A 12,625-nucleotide genomic window follows, 5' to 3' on the forward strand; every position below is an offset into this window, starting at 1 on the left:
TTCTTGGTTTTTCTCCATCGAGCTCTTTTCTTTCACCTGACGCAGTTGTCATCTGTCCCAATATCATTGCTCAAACCCTCCAAAAGAGCCCTGTTTTTCCTCTTCCTAACCTGCAGGACTCATGAATGTTCACATTAACCAACCTTATAAAAGGCTGATAGGTTGAATCCTCAAGTAAATCACTTTCTGAGATCAGAAAGGTTTCTTCTTCCCCCTAATTCAGTCAACAGGCTGACAATGAAAAGAACAAGTTGGATCTCCACATCAGCTTGTACTGGAATAAATTTCCCATTAAAACTGTAAAATACACTCACACCAAGTTAGATAAAAAAAATTTCCAACATATGCCAAAATAACTTACTTAATAAGGTACTCTTACAGATCAGTATGAAAAAAGCCAAGACTTAGTCAAAATAGACCAAGTGACAAACACAAAATACATTAAATGCCCAATATGCAAGACCAATCACCTGTAATTAAAGAAATGAAAATTAAACACCATTGTTCACTTACCAAATTAGCAAAATTAAAGGAAAAAATAGCCAGTATTAATCAAAGAAACTGGTGTTCACAATCAGGTATGTTAGCTGGCTCCTTTCTGGAGGCACTTGGGCAATATTTTAAAAAATTTGAGTAAGCAACTCCACTCCTAGGAATATAGACTAAAAACAGTATAAAAACCTGAATAAGATCACAGCACTGATTAAAATGGGGAGGTCTATATGCCCTTTAGTACGGAGTTGGTCAAATTACCTATAAACAAAACACTGAATTTTAAGGAATCTAAGACTACCAATTTTTAAAACACCCATTACATGATGTTCTGAATAGGAAAAGATGCTAATTAAACTGTACTATGCCACTGATTTTATGGCATGCCCCCCATTTTAACATGCCTGAAATTGGGATGGATCTTACAATTGATGAAAAGCCTAGTATGCAATCTTTTAAAAAGTATGACAAATTTGACATGGAAATGAGTCAGTTACAATACGCTAAAAAGAATCATCTCAACTTAATGTATCAATGCAAAATTTTTTTTGAAAGAATACATACATCGAAATGCTAACAGTGGTTACTTCCAGGCATAGGTTTTTAAATTATATTTCTGCATTCTTTTCATTACAAATATTCATGACTCTTATAATTGGGTACTCAATTAAATATTACCAATTTTTCCCCAAAGACCTGAGACAATGGGTCTAGACACAGACACTACCAACCACTTTCTTTATGGACTGTATCTTTCATCCTCTACCTTGTCTGGCACTTTCACTTGTTCTCAGTACTCCTGTCGGTAAAAAAAAAAAATGCAGAGTAGATGACACACTAGAGTGGGGATTGGGGATATTAGGGTAATAACAATTGGAAATACAAAGTTTATATAACAAGTCAATTTTTGCCAAATTCTCATTCTAACAGGAATTGTTAATAATGATCATTTAACAGTACCATTGTCTCTCAGTATTCTCAGGGAATTAGTTCCAGGAATGCCCCCACATACCAAAATCCTCAAATGTTCAAGTCCCTTATATAAAATGGTGCAGTATTTCCATGAATTGTATATAATTTAAATCTATATGTGTTCAGTACAGATGCAACCATTCTAGGCCTAACTACATAGTAGATGTCAGAAACAATGTAACGTTTTTTCCAAATATTTTTAATTTCCAGTTGGCTGAATCTGCAGATTCGGCACCTGCGGATACTGAGGGGCGACTGTTCGTGCTGTTTTAAGATATGTTAACTCAGGCCTCACCACTTATCCACACTATAGAGACGAGGAAACCGACACAAGTAACGGAACCAGAACTGAAGTCACACAATTAGTACCTGATACCAACCTTGTTTCAGAGCATTACAATTCCTTTCTACTCAAATGACAGATGTACAAATTTACGTAAGATGGGATTCTGACTGTAGTTGACTGAAACTGTAATTCCATAAAAATCTTTGAAGCTGTTTTTACTAAGTAACCAAAAACTAGCATTTCCATACATCTAAAGTTCTAGGTTTTTATGAGATCTACCTAATACACCAGGTAAATGTTCAAACAAATGACACCAGGACAAATCTGGTAGTCCTGAACTTGCTAATTTGGCTACCTAGCTAATCTAAACTGCAAGGCACAGGTAGGCCACAGAAAAGAGTTATTTCTTTTTAAGGAAATTGGTAAAATGGAGTAAAGCTACAAAAACATTAAGCGTTTTAAATAGAAAAGTACTCAGAGCAATAAGTTCTCTCTAATGAATGAAAATAGCTATCACTATACCCAATTTACCTAATTTTTTTCCTCAAACATGAAGGTTTATTTCTTAAAAAGTAGGGCTGCAGAATTCAAATTTTGTTGCTTGTATTAACTGTTGAAACATATATGCCTTTCCTTTATCTGTGGTATCGGGCTTCACATTTTGTAATCATTTATTTAAAAATAGTTATGGTTCTACTGAGATTTCAATCACATTTCTAAGAAACAAACCTATTATGCGCTGCTATGGGGTTCCTTTAAGTCAACTGAGGCCACTTTTTAATTTCCACAACTTTAATTATTCCATAAAAGACCCTGTCCTTGTCTAGGCAAGAGAATGCAGATGAGGTTTAAAATATCTTCCCTTGCCAATTCAGATATTTTACTACCTATAGGTAATAGGACCCAAGGGCATACTATAAAAGCTATTATGAGACACTCAAAAGAAAAACTGCTCCAAAGGCCCTAAATTTTCAGGGAAAAGGCATGAACACCCAACAGGACATTTCCACTAAATTCAAAGTGGCAAAAACATTCTTTCAAAATTAGGTTTAAATAATAAAAACACTTCTTCCTTTATGAAAGAAAATCTCAATTCACTTACTAAAATGGCTTTACGTCTCCCTGCACATTAGCTGAGACTATGGCCTGTGTTAATCTGAATATATTTTGTGCTGTCTAAACCAAGACTAGAGTCCCCTGCCCCAACCCTGCACCTAACCAGCCCAAAAAATCTCTCAAGGTGTAAACAGAACTCTGCAAGATTTCATTTAGAAACAGAAATCTAACTTTATTCTATCACAAAGGGACTAAAAGGCCATTTGCCCACTGCAAAATATTTTAACTTTTTCTCCTCTCATACTTGTACTACAACTCCATGACTAATTTCCTTTGCATTCCTATACCTTTAGTTTACCCTCTCTGGTCTATGGCAGTGCAGCTGAGACGACAGTTTAAAAAACAAACAAAAAAGACCGAAAAAAACCCCCACTTTGACATGCTTGCAATAGATTAAAATAACTTACAAGAATAATTAAGTTAATAAAGTCTATTCTCCAGCTACAGAAGCAATCTTCAAATCATAGTCTTCCCTCCAAAATTTTAAAGTTTAAGAACTCTAAGTAACAAAAGATTGGTGATCCTGAACCAAAAAAGGAACATTAATGTTCTCCTGTAACTGAGAGGCATTATGTTCCTCAATCAACAGTGGCAATTTTCTCTTAATAAACATCCTTTTTACCTGAAAATAACTACTTTCTCAGATGACTTTAAGTATTTTTACTTAGCATTGTACAGCAAAGCACTTCTCTACCTCCGTCAACATGACTTCTAGCTCTACCTTTTGACTCAAGCAGGGGGGTCAATTGTTAAAAATATAATCTACTGGATTTTGTTGATATAGAGTGACTGCCACTCAATCCTCAAAAGTTTAATAAAATAAAGTGGTCTGAAGTACATACTGTGCCTATTAGGTATGCTGATGACTGATGAGTCTTAAAAGTTGCCTTATCCAACCCAGTCTTTCTATGCCTTAGACTTCAACACCTAAGTGAAGCCTTGTACATTTTGTATACACGTACAGTATATCAAGTTGAAACCAAACTATCTAGTTTGTAGAAACATTTTTACTGAAAAAAGTGGAAATATCACTGAAAATTCAGAATTTCCAGAGAGAAGGCAAACCAACTGCCTATCTCTGAAAAGAAAGTTATCTGTATTTAGTTTAATTCACCAATCATGAAATCCTAAACATTTTCAGCCATGAAATTGAGGAGGTGGGAATCTACCAACTTCTTTGAGGTACAGTCTTCAGTTTCCAAACCCCTGGAAGTCTGAGCACAAAATGTGTAAACGTGCTCCTCCTCTGAGTACTGCCAGAGTGTGGTTGCCAGAGCAACATTTCACTATGGATTATTATACCCAAGGTAACATTACTTATCAGCTAATAAAAAATATTAGTTACAAACTGACAAAATTCTAGGCAGTCAAATGTCAAAAACCAAGTTCAGCCAGACTACTTGATACAGAATCTTCATTCTAAGTACATGAAATCCAATGCCATTTCTTCAAATTCAAGGTCTTTAAGTTCCTAAAATCTGTTGAGAAATATCAACTACAATTGCAATTAAGGTGATATAAATATTATCCAAAGATAAGCTACTTCCCATTTTCCCTACACAGTTCACCAAATATTAAAAAAATGAATATTAACCCTTCAATTCTCACATTTCCATACGGGTAACACTTAATGCAGCTATATAAGGAATAAAGCCACAGCAAGATTAGTTAAGAGCAATTCTCATCTGATATGAATTACCTAGATTTGAAAATCCATAACGAAAATTGTCAGATACTAGCTGTCACCAGGTATCTTTCATGTCTTCCATGCACAAGGCTTAGAACACATACAAGCGCACTAGAATTGCCACCCTCCCACCACATGAGCAGCAAAAGGGACAAACATTACTTACTTGATTTAAAACATAATTAACACCTCAAATAAAAACATAATTTGGTAAATTCTGCATTTTTCTTATTTGTATGAGCCATTTCTCATCTTTTCTTTCTTTCCATTTACAAGTTAAAAACTGACTCCCAGTTACTCAAATCAGAAGTAATCAATGGCACAAAAGCTAAAACTCTGCCAAATGGATAGTCTCCTGATAAAGCACAGAGAAATGCAGTCCTCAGAAACATTCTTGTCCCAGCTCAACTTATGGAGTTAATCAAAATATTAGTTTTCTTACCTATACAAAATGTTCAGAATTATCATCATGTAAAAATCAATCAGCACAACAGAAAGATCTCAGCACTAAGTTGCCAGAGTGCCACTAAACATGAAACATTAAACTATAATCACGGCATTAAGCTTACTTATAGCAAATTTATACTTAACAGCTTTCAGAACATTTTAAGTTGCAAGCCACATAATCTTTTCTTAAAATAACAAGACCATCTCTATCAAGAGGCTCTCATATTTTGTCTTTATTCTGATTATAGCAGTAAGAGGGAAAAACTTTGCTTTAAAGTAATTTTGATTTCACAATTTCCCATGGGGTAAGATGATTTGTACCTAAAACTTTAAAAGAATTATATGTTGCCCTTAGAGTAAAAGCTTATATCACAGGTCAGCAAACATTTTCTGTGAAGAGCCAGATGTTTTATGCTTTGTGGACTATACACATCTTTGTAGAATATTGTTTTTAACCCTTTAAAAATGTAGAAGCTATTAACTCAGGGACTGAACGAAAACAAGCCATAGGCTGAAATTTGCTTAGATACAGCACTTATTTAAATGACACTCATTTCCATGTTAGTAACTTTCCTCTGTGGCCAAAATCTTGATGGCTTTAATAATTTACCTTCATATACTACTTTCTCAAATTAAGCTTCTTATCATTTAGGTCACAATCTTTCTTTACCTATATTCTTTGATTTAGTAAATCCCTTCTCAGCTTGAAACAGATCTTATTTCAATTACTTATGATGTACACTCCGTTATTTTTCTAACTTCAAAATCAAGTAAGATCAAGTTGTGAGAACATGAGCAAAAAGTAAATGAACCCAAATTTCTGAAAGCTGACACAATATATATCTCAATGACAAAACCTGATAATTTTGCAAATGATGATATTTCACTAATTACTAGGTCTGTAAGTTGATTAGAGATCATTTTACTTGTTACTAGATATACTATGCAAAGCAAACTGGTAATCAAGTTCTGGGCTTTCTCCAGTTAACTTGGAGACATGCTACACTTATTTACATATTAATTTCAGTAAAATTACAAATCTTCGGGTTAGATTCTATTTTCTAAACATTTACTTTCTTTAGAAAGTAGAATTTACACTTGAAATTTACTGGATTTTGTTGATCAATCTCACCCCAATAATTAAAAAAAACAAAAAACTGCATGCTCCTGAGAGCTGTAGAATGTTATATCAGTTACCTCAATGTTGAGATAGATGTCCAATATACCTGATATAATCTTACCTTAAAGTCAAAATCACTCAGGTTCCAGAAGCTTCATACTTCTCCAAAAGGTTCTTTAAACCTTTTAATACTTGTTGATTCTTTCTACATAATGCTACTGCTCTTAAAGATATATTTTTAAAATCCAATATACAATATTTAGACTTTGTACACAACTCCTTAATGGTTTAACATTTTCCTATTTAGTGTGACCGTCTCTAGCAATTAGAAGAAGAACACAATCAGAATAAACTCCCTCCAAACCCATACCAAAAAATAAGCCCTGGAACATATGTCCTGCTTTCACTTTTAAAGTAAAACTGAGTAAAGTAACTAGATGTATGGTGCCTAGTGACACATTTTAAATCTTTCAGGTCCACACAGGTCTCAAAATATTTAACTAAAAAAGAAATGACAGCCCTATCTTTTCAAAGCAAGCTGAAAATATCCTCAGAAATATCAACTCTGGCATTATTTCTATTTAAAAGCATCAAATTTCACTAAAAGTCCATCAGCCATCATTATTACTTAGAGATCTGTATCAAGCATTTTCTTTTGAGTATTATACCTTGTTTGTCCCCCTAACCCCACTCCAAAAAAACCGAAAACCAAGAAACAAAAAAACAGTGGCATTCAGTATGATTAACCTTCACACTCAAAACGTGGTCTGCTAAGAGAAATGCCAATTGTTCGGTCAGTCCCTGAAATTCATTTTATAAGGATTCAACTTTCCAATTATAATACTCATTAAAACAGGAATGCCTCCCAAATGTATTAGAAAGCCTGGTTTGACAAGAACCCCACATAAAATCTAAGCTTAAAGGGAAAAAATGAAATATGAGCATTATCTTGGGAGTGTACGAACAGATCAGAAAACACATGACGATAAATGGGCTCCTATCTGAGTGTTTTTATGACTTTTAAGAAGTGAGCATGAAAATAAAATCTTTATTTTCAGTTATTACCCACCAGTAAAAGAAAGTTAGGTTCACAGTTTTAGCTCTTGACAGAAAGTGATCTAAGAGGCAAATTTACATCCATCAGATACAACTAATGGACCCAACTTTTTAAAGTTCAGGCTATCTTGAAAGCTTGCAACATATCAGATATTGCTGTGTATTCTCAAGTGACAGAATGCCAGCAATGGCTGACAGTGGATAGAACTTGTAAAGTATTTTAATAGCAGGTGTTTTCTATATGTTGCTAGAAATCAAGAGGTTTATAAACATGTTACACATACAGATATGAGTTAAGATACTTTTAAAGGCTAAACGAACTGAGGAAATGAATGTTGCAATCTTGAGGGGTCAGTAGTCCATATGGACTAAATTAATACTTGCCTCTGGGTAGCAGGTATGTTTGTAAATATAAAATTATATTAGACATTAGCACCAGTGCAGAACACGCTTAGCATCATAAGATCCAAAACACCAGCACAGGTTTATCCATCATTAAAAAACCAATTACCTCCTTCCTAAGATGTCAAACTAGTAGGTAACTAGATTAATATCTCTAATCCAAATGAATAAGTTTTGTACTATACAACTTCTCTTAGAAGTATATGGGAGAACTAATCAGCTAAAGAGCAGACATTCTATGACTTAAGATCTTTTTAAAAATTGGACGTTACCATACATAGATAGAAAATTACTGAAAATGAATGACAAAAAATCTTTAAAACTTAAGTAAAATTTCTTTCCTGCTTATTAATAAATGTGGCAGAAGACTTTAAAGAAAAAAGGAGCCTAGAAAACCTGTTTATTGATCATTCTCTCTTCATAAATGTTTTACTAAGTGGAGATGCTCTGGTTCAGGAATTATTAACCTAATTTTCTAATGGAGAAAGAGGTAAAAGATACTTATCACTTTCTGTGGAATAGTCATCTATCAACTTAAGACCAAAATTAATAACAATATAGGAAATTCAGAAACAATTTAGATTTTTGGTTTATATTTCATGGATGGTGCTGTTGTTCCAATCTTATAAAGTAAAGCTGTCTGCTTTCCAAATTCCAAAATTAACATACTCACCCCATCTCACCTTACTAACCAGTGTGACCTTTGGTTTCTTTAGGACAAGGAAGGATTAAAGGGTTGTTGATTATGGGTGTACAATTTTGATTTGGGACCTGTCACATACACAAATCATACTGAGTGGCCAGACACAGTTCAAATATTATGCATCAGCCAAATCAACTTTGTTCCACCCACCCTGTTCGAGGGGGGAAAGCCCAACTTCCATAAACTATTTCACCTGACAGAATGTGTCTATCAACAGTAAGTAGCTTAAACAACTTTCACCAGTAAGGTGTCGTGTTTGGTTTTTAAAATGGGAAAGTCACATTTTAAAAGCAAATATAGTTGAAACTGTGACTCAATTATAATTGGATCCTAATGAACCATGCAGGAACAAGGGTTAATATACCAATGTGCTCTGAATTTGTTCAAGTCTGATATTTCTGTATATAAAGATTTAGCATATAACAACTATCATGAGAAGTGAAAAGATTTTTTCCCCAGAAATGAAAATATTAAAACTAAGTTAAAATACATAAAGTAGTTAGTATTCCACACAGCATAAAATTTGACAATCAAAGTTTACATGTCCCAGGTTGACCACGTGTGAAAATGCAAAGCGGGTATTAAAACTGATATTATGTCCAATATTTAAAACCAGTTTGTCATTGGGGGAACATCTAAATCCTTAATTAAAAAACACAAATGAAGTGAAAGCTTTAAACTGGTACACACTGTTCACACCTATATTTCAAGTTTGGAAATGCATATTTGCAAGCAGCAATACAAAATATTCATGAAGAATGCATAATCTCTGAAAATTATGAAAACATCCCTGCTACCAATACATTTCTAAATACAAAACTGACTACCATATTGTTACTTCTGTGTAGCGAGAGAAGTTCATTTTCAAAACAGATAAAATTCAGTCTGTAGGTGTGAATGGTATGAATGACAGTCTTTTTTTTTTTTTTTTTTAAATTTCTTAGTTGTTTGGGATCCTTAAGCATGCAAAACCTCAGAGAGGAGGGTCCACAAAGGAACCAGGGTGGTTTTATGGCATCCAGTTAAGCCAGAGCTGGGAATGCCTCTGGGTCATCTACATCAGGAGCAGAAGCACTTGACTGAAAAAGAAACAAACCAAAATTAATAATTCTCAATTCTTGAAAATGAATTGCCAGTGTCTACATTCAGACACAGAACTCTAAAAAAATCTTCAAGTTATTAAAAATACTAAGTAAAACGTGTCAAAGGTTTTACTTTAAGGCAAAATAATGGATCAGAATAAGACTACAAATACTTGCAAATGAGCTTTGTCCTGACAGTCTATCAAGACCTAAGGAAATTCCATAGTAGTCACAACACGGTTATTTCACTTTTCTAATAAATCACATTAAGTAGAGTAATATGAGATACGAAGATCCTTACTTTCTTAAGTATTCCTATATTTTCCCCACGTGCTAAATAAGAATGGCATCAATTTGAAAGCAGGCTAAGAAATTGATTATAATTATTTAAGCAGCACTTTTATCAATGTTAGAAAGGGACCCAACTGCCAAGTGCTATTTACAAAGTACAACAAAAAAAAGTATTTAAAGGTCCACATACAACACTGGCTCTTAAAAACACCTGATATCAGATGAAGAACAAAAACACAATATCACTACACTGTTCCGTAAAATCTGTAACATTAAGTTACCATTATAATCAAACACTGAGACTCAAGCAGGTATGTCCCCCAATTTGTTTATCAGGTGTTGAGAATTCAGGGGAACATTATGGTTGTATCCTAGATAGACCACAAGAGACAATGAACTAACCCAAAGGGTTAGTTCTATTAAAGTTAGCTCTATTAACTTTAATAATGTCTACACATTCAAAGCATGGACTTTGGCATCAGAGCAGAGTTCAAATCAATCCTCAGGGCTTCTATCAAAATATTTCTTAAGAACTTAAGTTTTTTGTTGCACAGTGCAACGGAGGCATGGAAGACTACAAAATCAAGGACAAAAAAACAAAAAAGGTGTCTACTAGACAATCATCTACTGTAGGGGTGCCGAACCCCTGGGCCGCCGACTAGTACTGGTCTGTGGCCTGTTAGGAACCGGGCCGCACAGTAGAAGGTGAGCAGTGGGAGAGCAAGTGAAGCTTCATCTGTATTTGTAGCCACTCCCTAGCACTAACATCATCGCCTCAGCTCCACCTCAAATCATCCATCAGGCATTAGACTGCATAGGAGCACGGGTCCCTGATGTCAAAAAGACTGGGGACCACTGATCTAATAAGTGTAACACAATTATATAACAGATACAAGCTGAGACCTAAAAAGCAGTGAAGAGTCAGAGCAAAGGTAGTAAGTAGTTGGCATTTCAGGTAGACCCTGGCAAAGGCCAAGAGTTAACTTGGTTCTCTGTACCTGAATTTCCTCTTCTGTAAAATGGAGTATCTACGCAGTAACAAGAGTTAGATGAGAGTACATAAAATGCCTAGCACAGCACCATGACCAGCACTTAGTAGTCAAGAAATGGTGATAGTCATTCAAGTGCTTTAAACAAAAATATAATCTAAAATGCAATTCCTTGAAATGTCTACCTCTTCTTCTACTACTCATGCTCCCAAAGGACCTTGAGCAGTGATTTGCCAGAAGTCGTCTTCAAATTACTTAAAAGGACAACATAAGTCAAAATTACCTTGTCAGTCCTGCTGCCACGGTTTGGACGTCCACCACGCCCACGGCCACCTCGTCCTCCCCTGCCACCACGTCCTGGGCGGCCAAGGTCTCCAAAATTGATCTCCAGCTGAGACGTTATATCATTTGCTGGTTTCCGGAAATGATGGTCCATAACCGAATCTTCAGCATGAGCCTAAATATTTAAGTGAAGGCCACTCGGTGATTAATAGGAAAGCAATGTTGCAAATTTCTAAATGAGCCAAATATCCAACCTGAACTTTGTGTAAACAAATACATCAACACTACTACAGATAATAAGCTTTGAGATCGATCAGCTATAGTGTGATCTTGAGGAAGAATTCCTTTCTCTTTCATATTCCCAACTCAAAGTCTGGATAAGTACATTTAAACTGTCCTTCAGATTAGAACCCCATAAAGAAATCCCTCATAAAGAGACATAGAGAGATGACATATAAAGTTTCTAATATTGGTAATACTAAATTTCATAATTTATAAGTTATAAAGGAAACTTGCTCTATATTCTTCCAATCATGACTTGGGAAGAAAAATTGTATAAAGACTTCTCGGAATGCTTTTCTGTTTATATACAACGTTTACATGTTCCTCCATATAAAGAAGAGCTACCAATTCAAGTGAAACACAACTTTACACAAGGAAATCTTGAACAGCTGCACGTAAATAAAACCACACTTTAAATATACCAAAGGAATCATCTTAAAAATGAAGTCATGTTTGTGAAATCTAGATCCTACTTTGTGTTAATGTGTAAGCTACACGACCCAGTCCGCAAAAGCCCAAGAATTTTACACTGCTTAATGCCTAATTTCTCATATGTTTGGGATGAACTTCAATCTTCGAGTTAGACTTTTCTCATACTACTTTAAAGCAGGTTTTAATTTTTAAAAATGAATGTATAATCTTTTAGAAAGGAATAATATTTTGTTCTATTACAACTATTAATAACTACCTTTAAAGTACAAATGAGTTTTGTATTTGTATCCATGTTTTCATCCCCTTAACCAGTGGTCCCCAACCTTTGTGGCACCAGGGACTGGTGCTCCTATGAGAATCTAATGCCTGATAGATGATCACCAGGAGCCAAGGCAGTAATGCTAGCTAGCGCTGGGAAATGGCTGCAAATACAGATGAAGCTTCGCTTGCTCGCCTGCTGCTCACCTCCTTCCGTGCAGCCTCGTTCCTAACTAGCCACTGACCAGTACTGGTCTGTGGCCTGGGGGCTGGGGACCCCTGCTTTAAGCATTTAGTATCTGAATTAAATATCATCTCTTAGTGCCACATCAACCTAATTTAAATAGAGAATTTTTCTAAATACTAATTTTAAAGAATTCTAAAACAAAATGTAAATCCACAAGACCACTAGCAAATTAAAGTTAATGATATATACTTTCTAATTTTTAAATGTTTGCTATTGCAAAGCAACGATAACCATTAATTAGAAGCTTTTGTACATTTCTAGAGCACAGACGTAAAATAAAAAGTTGATATACTACTGAACCACCTCAAAGATTTTACAATAAAGAAAAAGGAAGTCTGGATGTTCAAGGCACATCCCTAACCTTTAAGGTAACTAGCAAGATAAACTGGAGAAAAGTTTTTTCTAGAGCAGGAAACAAACAGGAAATAAGGTCTCTGGTCTCAGTTCTGTCAATAACACTCAGTTCTTCACTTCTAAAACG

The 12,625-nt window shown here is 34.8% G+C and overlaps 1 long non-coding RNA gene across 1 annotated transcript; it reads right to left on the bottom strand.

Moving 5' to 3' along the window:
- Window positions 1-7,148: 7,148 nt before the first annotated feature.
- On the bottom strand, window positions 7,149-11,122 carry LOC105298374. The gene is made up of 2 exons (XR_896430.2): window positions 10,927-11,122; window positions 7,149-9,360 (listed from the first exon to the last, which is right to left on the bottom strand). It is a non-coding gene; the product is annotated as an uncharacterized LOC105298374 (long non-coding RNA).
- Between the last annotated feature and the right edge of the window lie 1,503 nt (window positions 11,123-12,625).

The sequence above is a fragment of the Pteropus vampyrus genome, unplaced genomic scaffold, assembly GCF_000151845.1.
Source record: "Pteropus vampyrus isolate Shadow unplaced genomic scaffold, Pvam_2.0 Scaffold151, whole genome shotgun sequence".
Lineage (NCBI taxonomy): Eukaryota > Metazoa > Chordata > Mammalia > Chiroptera > Pteropodidae > Pteropus > Pteropus vampyrus.